This window comes from Silene latifolia, chromosome 1 (genome assembly GCF_048544455.1).
Source record: "Silene latifolia isolate original U9 population chromosome 1, ASM4854445v1, whole genome shotgun sequence".
Lineage (NCBI taxonomy): Eukaryota > Viridiplantae > Streptophyta > Magnoliopsida > Caryophyllales > Caryophyllaceae > Silene > Silene latifolia.
In genome coordinates, this window is record NC_133526.1 from 69,268,383 (window position 1) to 69,283,616 (window position 15,234).

General features: G+C 42.4%; 1 long non-coding RNA gene across 1 annotated transcript; it reads left to right on the top strand.

Moving 5' to 3' along the window:
• The first annotated feature begins 13,301 nt into the window (after positions 1 to 13,301).
• On the top strand, positions 13,302 to 13,788 carry LOC141591771 (uncharacterized). The gene is made up of 2 exons (XR_012520983.1): positions 13,302 to 13,388; positions 13,479 to 13,788. It is a non-coding gene; the product is annotated as an uncharacterized LOC141591771 (long non-coding RNA).
• The last annotated feature ends 1,446 nt before the right edge of the window (positions 13,789 to 15,234 follow it).

A 15,234-nucleotide genomic window follows, 5' to 3' on the forward strand; every position in this document is an offset into this window, starting at 1 on the left:
AATTGATGATGTGAAAATTGAATGGGTGTGGGGGTGTGGTTGTGCCCTAGTAATAGGACTGCCTACATATTCGCCTGTTTGCGAAATCAAACCAGATCGTAGTTCAGAGTGTGTGTTGATAATTGATTTTGAGGTGTATGGTTGTGTCCTTGTAGGACTGCCTACGTATTCACGTTGTGTGAAATCAAACCAGATCGTAGTTCTGAGTGTGTGTGCCTAAGCGAGTTGTTAGGACCTTAAAGCGTGAGGGTCACGACGAAAAATTCCGTTTGGTGACTTGAAAAATTGATTTGAGAGAATCCCTCCTTGGTCATGAATCAAAGAAGTGTAATTTGTGAAAATGTTCCTTATCATGTGAGCACACTAAAAAGTGGACCCTAAGGGTAGACTAGGTATGTCCCGTTATCGGTAGAAAATCATTCGAGGAATCTGTATCTGGGTAAGGGTGAAAATGGCTTCGACCTTTTGGAATGTGGAGCTTGGTAATGATAGGTTTATTTGACAGATAAAAATCTGGAGCTTAGGGACACGACGGTAAATTCCGTTTGGTGACTCGAAGGTTGATTGGAGAGAATTTCCTCTTGATCATGAATCGAAGAGACATAGTTTGTGATAATGTTTCTTCTGACGTGAGCACACTAAAAAGTGGACTCTAAGAATAAAATGTGCATGTCCCGTTCCGGGGAGCAATGTTTTTTGAAGACTTTGTATTTGGGTCAGTGTGAAAATGGCTTCGACATTATAGAATGTGGAGCCTGGTAATAATAGGTTTGTTTGACAGATAAAAATCTGGAGTTTGTATTTGTGGTGTTTAGGCCGATGGGTTACGGCTTGTAATGTGGTGCGGAAGAGGTCTCAGGCTAGATGTGGCCTGAGCACGAAATTGTTGGTAAACAAATGTGGTATCAGAATCCCATGTCTGGACCTTAAAGGATAAGGTGTGATATTACGAGCTTGAGGGTAATCCTCAGAAGCCCAGATAGTTCTTCCTATAACAGTCTCTAAAAGGACTTAGGGGTGAAGCAGTGTTGGTTGAGGTTTTGGTGTTTCGTGTCTTGGACTTGTTGGTCTTGGGCTTTGCACATTGGTCCTGGACTTGGTGTTTTGGACTTACTGGTCCGGGATTTTGTGTGTTGGACTCATTTGTCCTAGGTTTTGCGTTTCAAAACTGACAGTTTTTAATTCCATCGTTTGAGTCTTTGTGAAAATAACGAATTTGATTTTCGCTATTTCATTTTCTTGAAAAATGACGGTTTTTAATTCCGTCGTTTCAAATTGTGGGAAAATAACGAATTTTGAATTCTGCTTTCGTCTCCTTGCAGAATGAGATGTCCATTAGGGTTGTTTAAAATCACTTGGTTGGCCTAGGGATGAAGCCAACAGATGATGGTTGTCGATCATATCTTGAATAGAATGTTTTAGTTTGAAGCATGTTTCAGTGTCATGACCTTTTCCTTGATGATATTGGCAATAGCCACTGCTATCCTAAAAACTGGTTTTCCTGCATTCAGGCGGGTCTAGAGTGGGCCCGATTGGTTGTAGCTTCCCTTCATTCATGAGCCTTTAAAGTGCTGCGGCATAAGTTGTGTTGAGGTTAGTGAATGTCCTTTGAGAACGTTCGACTTTGTCGTTTGACTTGAGACATTCAGGAGAATTGTCTTGACTGAGAGGTGGGACTATGATTTTGCCAGCTTCTATCATATCTTGAATGGCATTCTTGAGTTTGAAGCAGGCTTCGGTGCCATGGCCCTTGCCTTGATGATATTGGCAATATGAATTACCATCCTAGAATCGGTTTCTCCTGTGTTCAGGTTGGTCCGGAGTCGGACCGATGGGTTGCAGCATTTCTTCTGAAGCAAGTATCTCTAGAGCGGTGTCGTATGCTATTTCCAGATCTGTGAATACCCTTTGATGTTTTCCCATGTGTAGATACCTCATTTCTGCAACTCCCGCAAACCACCCGGTGATGATTGGGCCGCATGTTTGGTACACGGAATGATATATGACGGTTCATAAGTTTATCGTCAAGTGATAGCTCAAATACTTATGTCTACCCCTTGGTCGTCATCTACGCGCCAATACGGTCGTTTTGACAGTAATTAGAGTTCATTTGGAGTCCGGGTCAAAAACCGCTTCATTTTCAAATAAACCGTTTAAAATGCCGAATCGGAATGTCCTAAAATATTCCGGATATTTTTATTCCATAATTTAATTTTATATCTTTTAGCAAAATATATCCCGAAAATCTTAATTTAAGGAATAAGGAAGTAGAGATCCACCGCAATTCCATAAAAGAAACGCGGAAATCTTTCTTCCGTAGGAGGAAACCTCTGGGGAAAGGACGCAGCACCTGCTGCGCCTCTTCGAAGGATCGCAGCAGCTGCTGCGCCTCTTCCCCAGCTCTTTTCTGCGTATTTTCAGATTTTTCCGTGATTTCTTTCCAAAGTTCGAGTCATTCCATAACTCTCCATATTTTTTGCTATAAATAGGGACCTTCGTTCCACATATATTTCATGCGAGTGCCCCCCTTCTCTTCTTCCTTTGCATTCTAAGACCGTGGTCTAAGCTTTTGACGTATACGTGCTTGATCAATCGACCACGTCAGCTCAGATCATTCTGAGTACCAGTCACGTTGCATGACTGACCAATTTGACCACTACACATCAATCAATCTAATCTAAATCCTCTTACGAGGGCACTTTTATCATACATTCGAGTCGAGCAGTCACTAAAACGTTAACTTAGTTAATCTCGTTTCGTCAAACATGTAAGATTGAGGGTGTAAATCCCATCTTTATTATTGTATTTTATTATTGTACTAATTAATGTAAGATTTAAGTCGAAAGCATGTTTAAAACCGATTTCTAAAACCCTTTCATTAAACTGTTTTTACGGATTAACAGTGGGCAGACGTCGAGAAGAAATGCAGCAACTGCTGCGCCTCTTCGAAGAGTCGCAACATCTACTGCGCCTCTTCCAGAGGCTACCGCTGTTCCTCCTTTTCTCCTTCTTCCTCCGTCCTCTCTTTATTCGTCCCTTTTGTCTTAATTTCTTGTTTTCTTTCTTTCATTCACATATAATCTTCTAATACATATTCTTAATAATCATCGCGTTTTATTTACGATTTAAATCCCTTATATTTATTATTTGCGGGTTTTCGCCATTAAATCAAACCCGAATTTTTAGAGACTCTATTTGTTCATATCAAGTTTCTGAGATTCGCCTTTGTACATATTTTTACCGTTTATTTCCAGTTTGTCACGCCTTTCAACTCGTTTTCGTTTTCATAAGTTTAACCTAGTTTGGCATAACTCGTTTTAATTCGTTTTAATTAGCCTTTAATTCATTCTAGTTAGTTTTAATTCGTTTTTATCCCTTTTATGACCATTCATATGTAAAATTAATACGATAAATCACTTTCATCCGAGTCAAATACCAATAATCTACCATTATAATTGCCAACGAACATTAACAACTCGCAGTTCTGACTTCACAGCCAGAACTCACCTCAGGAACAGACGCAGTGACCACTGCGCCTCTTCCAAGGGATGCAGCAATGTTGCGCCTGTTCCTGGATGATTTCTGTCTCTGAACTTCCGTTCTTGCTTTGACCTAATTCTTTAATTACGTATTAATCGACTATTAATCGTAATATCACCCTTAATCTGTCCATATCTTCCTAACCTTTATTTATTTTTTTCTTTCTTTTCTTAATTTATCCGTCTTAAGTATATTTTTGACGTAAATCATTAATCCATTGTAATTCATTGTTATTTTAATTATTGTAATTTTATTTATCGCTATTTATTTATCATTTATTGTATAGTTTCTGTGCTTGTATTCACATGTAATTAATTCTAAACCCCAATTCGACATTAATAAGTGCTAATTACTTGTTCACCGACTTAGCTTAATTCACATGCTAGGATTAATCTATTGTTTGTTGCATTGCATGCATATAATCGACGACATATCAAATATGAACGATTTCCCTAATCATTAGTAGAGGCCCCTATCGAGGCGGGCGGGATTAGGTGTTCAGTAAAAGGACTTCCTAATACGTACCCTCACCCCTTACTCCAGATCTCTGTGAACATCCGTCTTCATTGGCATCCACGAGAGTCAATCTAGACATAGAATGCTAAGGGTAACGAGTTCTTAGTTTTCATGTCACTACTTTGTGTCTTGACATGACACGAAGTATTCGAACGGTTCCGATCTCCCACAAAAATTGGTGGCGACTCCACAAATGCAAACGCTTATTCCCAAGCGCCCCCGTGGGCTCCCCGTGTCCACAGTTTGGCGACTCTGCTGGGGAAAAATACACTTACGTGTTGCCAAGGGTGAAACTTGAACAAGGTTAGGGAATAGTTTATATGAGACAGTTGTCGGTTTTCATTACTCGACCTTCTTAGGTCTTTTTATTCGGCCTTCCTAGGCCTAACCCAACCCATTCGACCAATCGTTCCGTCTGAACGGTCCAAATTCTTATCCGGGCCTAAGTATAGATAGCGATTGATGTCAACCATACCGTGGTACATACTCATGTTTGTATCAAGGGCTTTCCCTACTCGACGAAATGGATTAGGAACCGACCTTACTCTTGTATGGCACAGACCTCTCCACAGACCAGGGTTTGATTGCTTGGTATGGCAACCCACCTCTTAAGCCAAAACCCTTCTAAATGCACTCAGCATACCGTTATAATGCCTGTATGAATTCTTGTATCATATGTGATCACCATTTTGTAAACAAAACCATGATTTCAATAAAATAAAAAAAAAAAACATTTTAAAATGTAAACATTTTCAAAAATGGCTGAATTTAGCGCAGAATGAGTCGAAACTCTGTCCAAATCTCCAGTCAAAATTCGGGCCTCAAAACCCATTTCAAAACCTCACCTTGAGTCAGCACTCCTACAACTACACTACAGTTTCCTAGGACAAACATTTCAAGACTTTGTCATTTTCAAATCTCACTTAACACAGTGGCGCACCACCACTTCACAAGTTGAGTCTTTTCTTTGAGTAAGTGTGCTAGAATGGTCGATCGTGTTTTGATTCGTCGTCAATTTCTTATCCAGTTTCCAAGATGCCTGAAATTAGTACCACGAGTGATAGTGGTCATCCCCACAATGGTAATGATCAAATCCTAACTGCGCTCGTCCGTCTCCAAGCAAGCCAAGACCAAGCTTATGATCGCCTCAATGCTATTGAATGCCGAATTATTGCTGTGGAAACTAGACTTCCTCCTGCAGAAAACGATATTCCTACCGAGATCGTGCATGATAACATTCCACCCTTTGTTGGACAACAAGAAACCAACCCTCCAATAGGTCCTACTGAAGCTGAAAAGCGACTCCAATACTTGGAGGAGCAACTAATGTACCTTAAGGGAGATGACATCTACGAGGAGAATAATCGCAAGTATGATGCCGTGAATGCTCAATTGCCAACCAACTTCAACATGACTGACATCCAAAAGTTAAGGGGACATGAAAACCCTTTGAACCACATTCGTGCTTTCAAAGACTACAGGTCTATCAAAGGCATCAAACCTGAGATGTTCTTAAGGATCTTTCCTTCACCTCTCGATACCATTCCTAAGCAGTGGTTCTACTTTTTGGAACACAAGAAGATTGCCACTTGGGATGATGCCGCATTTGAATTCACTAAGCAATACGCGGATAATGCTGAGATCCAAGTCAATATGCGTACTTTAGAGGTTCTTACCCAAAATGAAAAAGAAGGCTTCAACGACTTCCTAAGTAGGTGGAGTAAGACTAGCACACAACTTGTTGAATGTCCAGATGAAGCTACCCTTGTGGAAAAATTCGTGGATAATTTGAGACCCATTTATGAGAACCACTTAAGGTACCAAAACATAAAGACCTTCAAAGATCTGACTATGCTAGGGACGAGAATTGAAGATGACATGCGTAAAGGGCTCTTGTCCAAAACGGTGGGTCGTGGATATCAAGGTTCGACGAGTCGTTCTTATGGCTCTACTAGCAAGACTCATGAGGTTAACCTTGTCGAATCATCAAAGAAGAATAACCCACAAAGGAAGTTCACAAACATTGGCGATACATACTCCAATGCGCTGAAAAGTTGATGAAACAGGGTAAGCTCCAACCCATAGGACCTACACCTGACCCAGAAAAGAAGTCCAAGTTCTGGGATGAGAATGCGTACTGCGAATATCATAGAGGCAAGGGACACGATACATAGAAATGCTTTAAACTGGAGCATGTCCTTCAAGATATGATTGAAGATGGTCGTGTACCTATACCTCCTGGAGGTAAGCCTAATAATACTCAGAATCCTCTTGGAGTTCTGATGATCAAAGATGAAGAATCCACCTAGGATTGCTCACACGTTATCTCTCTAATCGAGGAGTCGTTCAATGGAATATGGGAAGATGGCGATGAAGATGTCTACCTCCGGGATCTTCCCTTGATCAAAAGTGCCGAAAGTCTTACGGATGAGATCATTACCATGTTACTTCGGGACGACCATTTCAACCCTGCATCATTGATCACCGAAGCCAACTCAAACCCGCAAAAAGGATGGAGGAAGTCTATCAAATGGACTAACAACTAAGGAAGGCTCTCCAAGCTAACCACTGGAGAAGGAGAGATTTTCAAAGGAGAACCTGAAGACAACGAATTCGAGTCAAAGTCGGAGTCGGAGTCGGAACCAGAGTCTGAGTCTAGAGAAGTCGCTAGAGAGTCTCCTCCTGTCGTCACTCCCAATCCCCTTGTTTCTCCTAGCATAGCGTCAAGTAGTAAAAGTAGCTCAGGAAATGTCCCAACAGCTATCCCTTTACCGCCACTAACTACTGAACAGATGGCTTCTTTGTTTCAACTCTTTTCAAAATTTAATATGAATAAATCAGATTCTGCTTACTCTTTGTGTTATTCTGAATGCGATTCTATTTACGATGATAATGAGGATGATCCTGACCCAGACTCAGTCGAATTACCTCCCTACATAGTTAAAGAAATATTTCAAGAGGGGGAAGGAGCACCAGTTATAAAAAACACTGAACCCATCAATGTAGGAACCGAACTAGAACCCCAAGAACTTAGGATGGGGATGACCTTAAACCCAACTGAAAAGGCCAATTTCATAGACCTTCTACACGAGTTCAAGGATGTTTTCGCTTGGTGCTACAAAGACATGCCAGGAATCGACAGGGATATTGCAGAACATCGAATTCCAATCAAACCAGGTTTCAAACCTGTAAAGCAAAAGCTTCGCCGAATGAGGACCGAATGGGCTCTTAAAATCAAAGAAGAAGTCGATAAACAGTTCAACGCCGGGTTCATCAAAGTTTCCGAGTATTCATACTGGGTGGCTAACTGTGGACGCGGGCCCACGGGGTTCGCTTGGGAAAATAAGCTTTTGCATTTGAGGAGTCGCCACCAATTTATTGTGGAAAATTGGTAATCGTTCGAATAACTCGTGTCATGTCAAGACACAAAGTAATGACATAGTCACTAAAAACACGTTACCCTTAGCATTATATGTCTAGAATGACTCTCGTGGATGCCAATGAACACGGATGTTCAAAGAGATCTAGAGTAAGGGGTGAGGGTACGTATTAAGAAGTTCTTTTGATCGAACACCTAATCCCGCCCGCCTCGATAGCGGCCTCTACTAATGATAAGGGAAATCGTCTATATTTGATATGTTGCCGGTTATATGCATGCAATGCAACAAACAACGTTTTAATCCTAACATGTGAGAATTAACTAAGTCGGTGAACACGTAGTTTAACATGCATTAATGTCAAGGTAGAAATTTAGGTTAATTGCATGTGAAGGCATACAAGCAATAAATAATAAAGAATACGAGAAAATACAACAATTGAAATTACAATAATTACATTGGTTTGATTGATTTACGTCGAAAATACACTTAAAATGGATATTTTGAGAAAAGAAAAGGGAAAATAAATTAGGGTAGAAAATACGAACAAATTAGTGGGTGATAATACGGGTAATAGTAAATTAATACGTAAGCAAATAATTAGGTCAAAGCAGAAACGGAAGATCAGAGGCAGAACTCAACCCGGAACAGGCGCAGCAGAGTTGCGTCCTTTGGAAGAGGCGCAGTGCTCACTGCGTCTGTTCTTGAGGTGAATTCTGGCTGTGAAGCCGGAATTGCATATCGTTAATATTCATTGGTAATTTAATGCTAGATTAATAATATTTGATTCGGATAGAAGTGGTTTAACGGATTATTTACATGCAAATTGGTCATAAAAATGATAAAACATGAGACAAAACTAATTAGAACAAATTAATTACGATATTAATTACAAGACAAATTATGAGATTAATTACAACTTAAACAAACTAATTACGTCATATTAATTCTAAACTATTGACGATGACGATGATAAACAGACTAAAAAATATACAAAGAATGAATTCCAGTGACTTGATATTGATGAATCGAATCTCTAAAACCCGGATTTGATTTTATGACGAAAACCCGCAAATATGAATTACTTGGAATTTAAGCCGGGAATTTGAAGGTGATAATTTATTAATAAATTATATGCTAAAATTATCATGCCAATGAAATAAGAACAAACAAAGACGGAGCAAAAGAATACAGACGAATTAAACAGAGGACGAAGGAAGAAGAAGGAAAACAGGAACTGCGGCAGCCTCAGGAAGAGGCGCAGCAGTTGCTGCGTTCCTTCTCGACATCTGTCTCCCGTTAATCGGTAAAAAGGGTTTAAATAAGGGTTTTATAAATCGGTTTTGAATATATTTTCGACGTAAACCTTACAATAATGATTACAAAAATAAAAACAATAATAAAAGATGGGATTTACACCCTCAGACTTACATCTTTGACAAAACGAGATTAACTAAGTTAACGTTTAGTGATGCTCAACTCAAATGTACGACGAAAGTGCCCTCTAAGAGGAAATTAAACAAAGTTGATTAAGTTGATTGATGTGGAGTTGGTCAAATTGGTTGGTCATGTAAAACGAGGCTGGTACTCAGAAGGATCCGAGCTTACGTGGTTGAAAGTTCAAGCACGTTGACGCCAAAAAGCAAGAGCGTGGTCTTAGAATGCAAAGGGAGAAGAGAAGGGCGGACACTCGCGTGAGAAATATGAGGAACAAAGGTCCCTATTTATACTAATCACACGAAGGAATTAGGGTTTCGGTAAAACTTTGGAAGTAAATCTCGAAAAGATCTTAAAATACGCAGAAAGAAGCAGGTGCAACTACTGCGGCTCTTGGAAGAGGCGCAGCAGGTGCTGCGTCCTTTCCCCAAGGGTTTCCTCCTGCGGAAGAAAGAATTTCCGCGTTTCTATTATGGAATTGCGGTTGATCTTAATTTCCTTATTATTTGAAATATAATTTCGGGATATAATTTACCAAAAGATTAAAAGATTGAAAATATCGAATAGAAATATCCGGAACATTCAAGAATATTCTGACTCGGCATTTTAAACGGTTATTAGAAAATGAAGACGGTTTTTGACTCGGACTCCAAATGTACTCTAATTACTGTCAAAACGACCATGACGGCGCGTAGATGACGACCAAGGGGTAGACACAAGTATTTGAGCTATCACTTGACGATAAATTTACGAATTGTCATAAATCATTCCGTGTACCAAACATGCGGCCCAATCATCACCGGGTGGCTTGCGGGAGGTGCAGAAATGAGGTATCTATAGAGCCCCCACTTTGACTGAGGCTTGGACAAGGCGAAAGTCAAAGTATAGCCATCAGGTCAATCGAAGATTACAACGTGACGACTATGGCGACGCGAGGCGGCTCAAGGGGTCTGAACCAAGGACCTGTCGTCGGGAACATTTTAGAGTCTGTCGACTATCGAGGAGGGTCGTTTAAAGTCCATTAGACTACGTAAGGAGGCTCGCCGGCCATAAGAAGTGACCATACCTGAGATTCCTTGAGACTCCTTACTCTGTCGGACTCCAAGGGGAAACAAAACGTAATATCGAAGGGCAGCAGGACGTCGGTAGAAACTGCTGGGGGAAATCTGCTTGGGTCGGTCTTCAAACAGACTTCGGTAAAACTTGAGATTGAGGCTGAACTCCACGTGTTGAGTGGGACAATTGGCTGTCTTGAACTCTCGCTGGGGGAACATAATCGAGGTATGTCAAAACACCTGTCAGATAATATTCGCTTGCTGTGGCAAGCGAGGTCTTGATAAAGTACTGCGACGGTTCGCAGCCTGCTCGAAAATACGGGTCCGGGCGAAGAATAAACATCAAATGGACCAAATATACGATATATGGTGTTGAGGAAGAGGCACACCAAAGATGGGCCCACAAATAACGAACTTTTAACGAATTTTCGAAAATTGATTTGGAGGGAAGCTAAGGAAGAGGCGCAGCAAGAGCTGCGACACTTGGAAGAGGCGCAGCACCTTCTGCGTCCTTTCCTGGGCTTGTCTCTGTTAGAGTAAAAACTCGACAGAGGACGAGTTTTATTTCATAATAACAAAACACAAATCATCAAAACTCTCTCAAATTCCAACCATTTCTCGTCAAAATTTGATCAAAAGCTTGCATTTGCCATGACTAATAGAGGTATGCGTTCTATTTTTGCATTAAACTTCCGTATTTGCGCAATTTGGACCGGCAAAATTAGGGTTTCCAACCCTAAATGTCGAAAAATTTGGGGCTTTTCCCCCAAATGATCTTGCCTTGTAAAATTGACTTTGTAAATGGATAATTGGTAGTATAAGGATCATAACCATGTGTTCATTCCGAATTTTCATCGAGTATTGAGCATTTGAGTGAAATTGTAACGGTCTCACAGCTGTGTTGCAAATTGCTTCAAAAATAGCCTTAGGATTGCCCATTTCTGACGAAACTTGATAATTGGAATCCTTGTGCGATGGGTAAACTTCCTACTATCTCGGAATTTTGATTTGTGACGGCTTTTTCAGGACATTTTTCTAGGGCATAATCGCCGTTATAACGAAATGCTGTCGAAATTTCGACTCGAACCCATGACTAGGCTTGAATTTAGTCTTAACTTGACCCATATTACCACATGAGCGGTCGGGTTTCGGGAGAAATGGCCAAAGATGGCGAGAAAAGAGCGATTTCGGAGCTTTGAAAGCTTGAAAACTCCCTAACTAAGGCTCGCCGTCATTTGACCCGTCGTAATTCACTCTAATTTTGCAGGCAATGAGGCTTCTACGTCAGGGAGGGCTCCCATGGATGTGGAAACTGTTCTTGACCCTTCTCTTACGCTTGAGGAGGCGTTAGAGGAGGCTTTTGCTGCTGCGACGACGGCTGCTGAGGACGAGGTCGTCGAGGAGGAGGCTGTTGAGGAGGAGGCCCCGAGGCGGGCCAACGTCGGACGAGGTCGTCATCAGCTGAGGGGAGCACCAGAGTGGGCTGAGAGATGGGATAGCCGACATCTCATCTGGGCAGCGGAGAGTCACCTATCCTACAGGACGGTGAAGGGCTTGGTAAATTGAATTCATCATTCTTTCATTTAACTTCTTTCTTGTCTTTCATTTTCCATTCCTTTTCTCTTTCATTCAAGCTAAAGATAGCTTTGCATTGAATATAAATAAGAGGCCGGGAACATGAGATCCTTTTCTGGCTATACTACGATGATGGAGGCTTACGGGAGGCTGTCAGCGGAGGAACAGACCATCATCGAGTTGGGAGCTTTTGGGGCCTTTGTACGAGCGTGGAGGGAGATCAAGGGGAGGAAGATTCGGGCTAACCTTTGCCTGCTTCGAGCCTTCCTTGATCGGTTTTGGGACACGACCTCGACTTTTCACATGCCTTTCGGCGAGGTTGGGGTCACGTTGGAGGATTACGGCATGATTTCTGGCTTGCCGTGTGGGACAGAGGCTGTGGTGTGGCCGGAGACAGCCGGAGACAGCCATGAGAGTGGACTCGGCTGAGACTAGGAGTTTGATCGGTTGGAACCTGACGGCGAACGCTGCTACGGTTCCCGGGTTGGTGCCGAGCACTTACGTCAGGGATTACTTTGCTGGGAAGATCCCGACGATGGTGATGATCGATGGGAGGGAGACGGCTCCTCCTCCTTGTAATGCGGAGCAGAGAGCTCGTTTGTGGCTCTGGTGGTTCTTGTCTTCGCTCTACCTTGGAGACAAGGGGTAGAGGCTATCGACGAAGCTTCGTCCCTTCCTTTCTGTCTTGAGTGACTTAGGTCGTTGGGACTGGGTCACTCCTGGCTTTGCGGTCCTCACCCGCTATATGAGGGCCATGGTTCGTCCCGAGCTGGTGGAGAAGGGCACTTCTCCTGCAACTGTTGGCCCTGGACTAATGTTGGAAGTATGAACCTTCATCTTGTATCGTGAAAGATCATTTCTCTTCCTTGTCGAATCACGAAAAATCGCCATTGATTATCTTGTTTTGCAGGCATGGGTGTACTCCTACTTTCCGGGCTTCGCGCCCAAGAGGACGGAGCGGGGGCGAGAGCTTATCCCGTTGTGAGGGATTCGGTGATGTATCGAAAGAAGAGCCAACATTCTTCTTACGATGTCTGTCTACGGGACGTGAACGCCCTGCAGCTGGGTGGTGTGAGTATCTTTTAATTTATTTGCTTACTCATCACTTCTTTTAGAAACGATCATAAGAATGACCTCTTGCTTGCTTATCTTAGTGGGTGCCCAGGCCTTGGGCGGACTACACTGGCGTCCCTCCTTTTGTGGCTGAGGTCCTTCGACCTAGGAACTTGAGTCGGTTGCTGCTGAGGAAGTCGATGGGTCCCATGTGGTACTTGGGCGAGCGTTTGACTCGCCGGTGCTCTCGGGATATTTTTACGGTTCCCATCGATCCTCCTCGGACGATGTTTAGGGAGCCTTTCGATAGTGAGAGGGAGGCTGACTTGGCAGACGTTGGTGGCGACGCTCTCCTTCTTCCTGATGAGGACTACTCTGCGTTCACTCACCGGAGGTTGGCGTACTGGCCGGTCGTGGTAAATGCTTCACTTTTCCTTTCGAATTGGCTTGAAAACATGATGAATGATCACCGATTACTCAGACCATTTGGATTTTTCAGGAGGTTGAGGCGGCGGGCGTCGAGCCCCCAGCGTACCCCGAGACCCTAGAGTACACTAATGCGGTGGGGATGACGACGATCTCCGAGCTTCGCGAATTTGGCGAGGCGAGGACAGACGCTGGCCTGGACGAGTGGCAGCATCTAATTCAGAGGGTGAGTTCCCCGACTACATTAGCTTTTGCATAAGAATACATTTGTTTAATTTTGTCCAATCGTTGAGAATCCTTGTTTATTGAAATACATGTAGCGCCATCTCGGTTCGTGGCTTTGTGGAGGGTAGCCAACCGACTACGGGCTACTGCCGTCGAGGCACTTGCTAGCGGTCGAGGACGTCAGGTATGAACCTTCCGTTTACTTCATTTTTTAATTTCTAACTTTCTTTGTGTTTGAAATGATTGACATGAGCCAATCCTTTGTCATTTGCAGAGGGAGCGCGACCTGGAGCGTGAGCTAGCGCAGTCCCGGGAGGAGACGGCTCGCCTAATGAGGGAGTTGGAGGTCCGCGACGCCGAGATCGCTGCTCTCGAGGCGATAGTTACCGAGCTAGGCGGCGATCAGCAGTAGTTGTTCTTGTTTTTGGTTGTTTTTGTTGTTGGTTGTACCGCACACACTTTTGTACATTTTAGGACTTTCATTTTGAACTTTCGAACTTTGTTTCGGGTACGAGCCCCCAGTTTGGTGTACATATGTCCTTTTGGTTGTATATATGACGGCCTGAGTGCCTTTGCTGCTGAGTTGTCTTGCTTGTTCCTGCAGGTTAGCTTTGAACAGGTTTGGTAGATGACGGTTTATGTCGTCATGCCACCGAAATTTACATATAAATTGCACAGAAAACACGTATTTGTACACATGGCCTAAATTAGCGCAAGACAAAGACTCGAAAAAAAAAGCAAAAAATTTGCCGAAAATGACTGGATGCTAGGGAGGGCTACCCCCTAAAAAAATGAAAATAGAAACATATAAGTTTGAAATGTAATATGAAACGGGAGTGAAATGATTCCCCCAAAAAGAAAAATAAAAAGGAAATGGATAAGTGTGAAAATAAATGGTTAAATTGGTGAAATGATTTCCCAAAAAGGAAAAAAATAAAAAGAAATGGGTAAGTTTGAAAATAAAATAGTTAAATTGGTGAAAGGATTCCCCAAAAAGGAAAAAAAAGAAAAAGAAATGGGTAAGTGTGCTTGTTTGAAAATGAATGTGCTTGTTTGACGAAAATGCCGATTTCGCCTCGAAAAGCGTGCCCGTATGATTAGAAAACTCGAAATATGGTAATTCGACGGGATTACCAAAAAATAATATCCTATACGAATTGGAAATTATGTTTAAGGAATTAGGAAAGATCCAACGCGGAAAATCACATAAATATCTCTGAGGAAGAGGCGCAACATGAGCTGCGGCCCTTCGAAGAGGCGCAGCACGTGCTGCGCCATTTCCCCAGTTTGTCCGTTCTGACGGATTTTAGGAAACAACTTTTAGTATAAATATAGAGGTCGATGGAGGTTTTATTCACATAATTCTTCCGTCTTACTTCCGTCTATTACATAAAACTCTCTAATTAATCATACAACATGGATGTTTTAGAAAATCTGTCTCAAAGAATGGACAAACAAATTCACAAATGTGGAGAAACATGATATGGGTGCCTACAACTTTGGATCGATTTTGAACTTGAAACTAGTTACGGTTGTTAAACCATTCTTGGATAGTTGTCTTGAGTATTGGGACCCTAATTTCCATGTGTTTGCCTTCCCTGGAGGAGATATCTGTCCGTTTCCCAAAGAAATTGCTGCAATTGGTGGATGGGACCAAGAACATATGCCAGCTTTACCCTCTACTTCTAGAGGGTATAAAAACAAGTTTAGGGATTTGCTTGGATTGACAAGAGCCGAGGTTGACCGTCTTGTGACCTCAAAAGGAATCCGAATGCTTGATTTCCTCGATCGGTTCATAAATTGAGTAGACCCCTCTATCTCCCATGTTGCGAGGCGTAGGGCGTTCGGATTTTGCCTATTGTATGGTTATGTCCTCCAAGGGCATGTTGACAAGGAGATGAGAGGTGATCCTCGCTATCTGAGTTTAGTTGAGCAAATGGAGCTGCGCAGGAGCCCTGCTTGCCTATGTTTAGGAGAGATCCTATTGGGATTGGATAACAGGAAAGCCAACCGCGACCTTCCTTATTTAG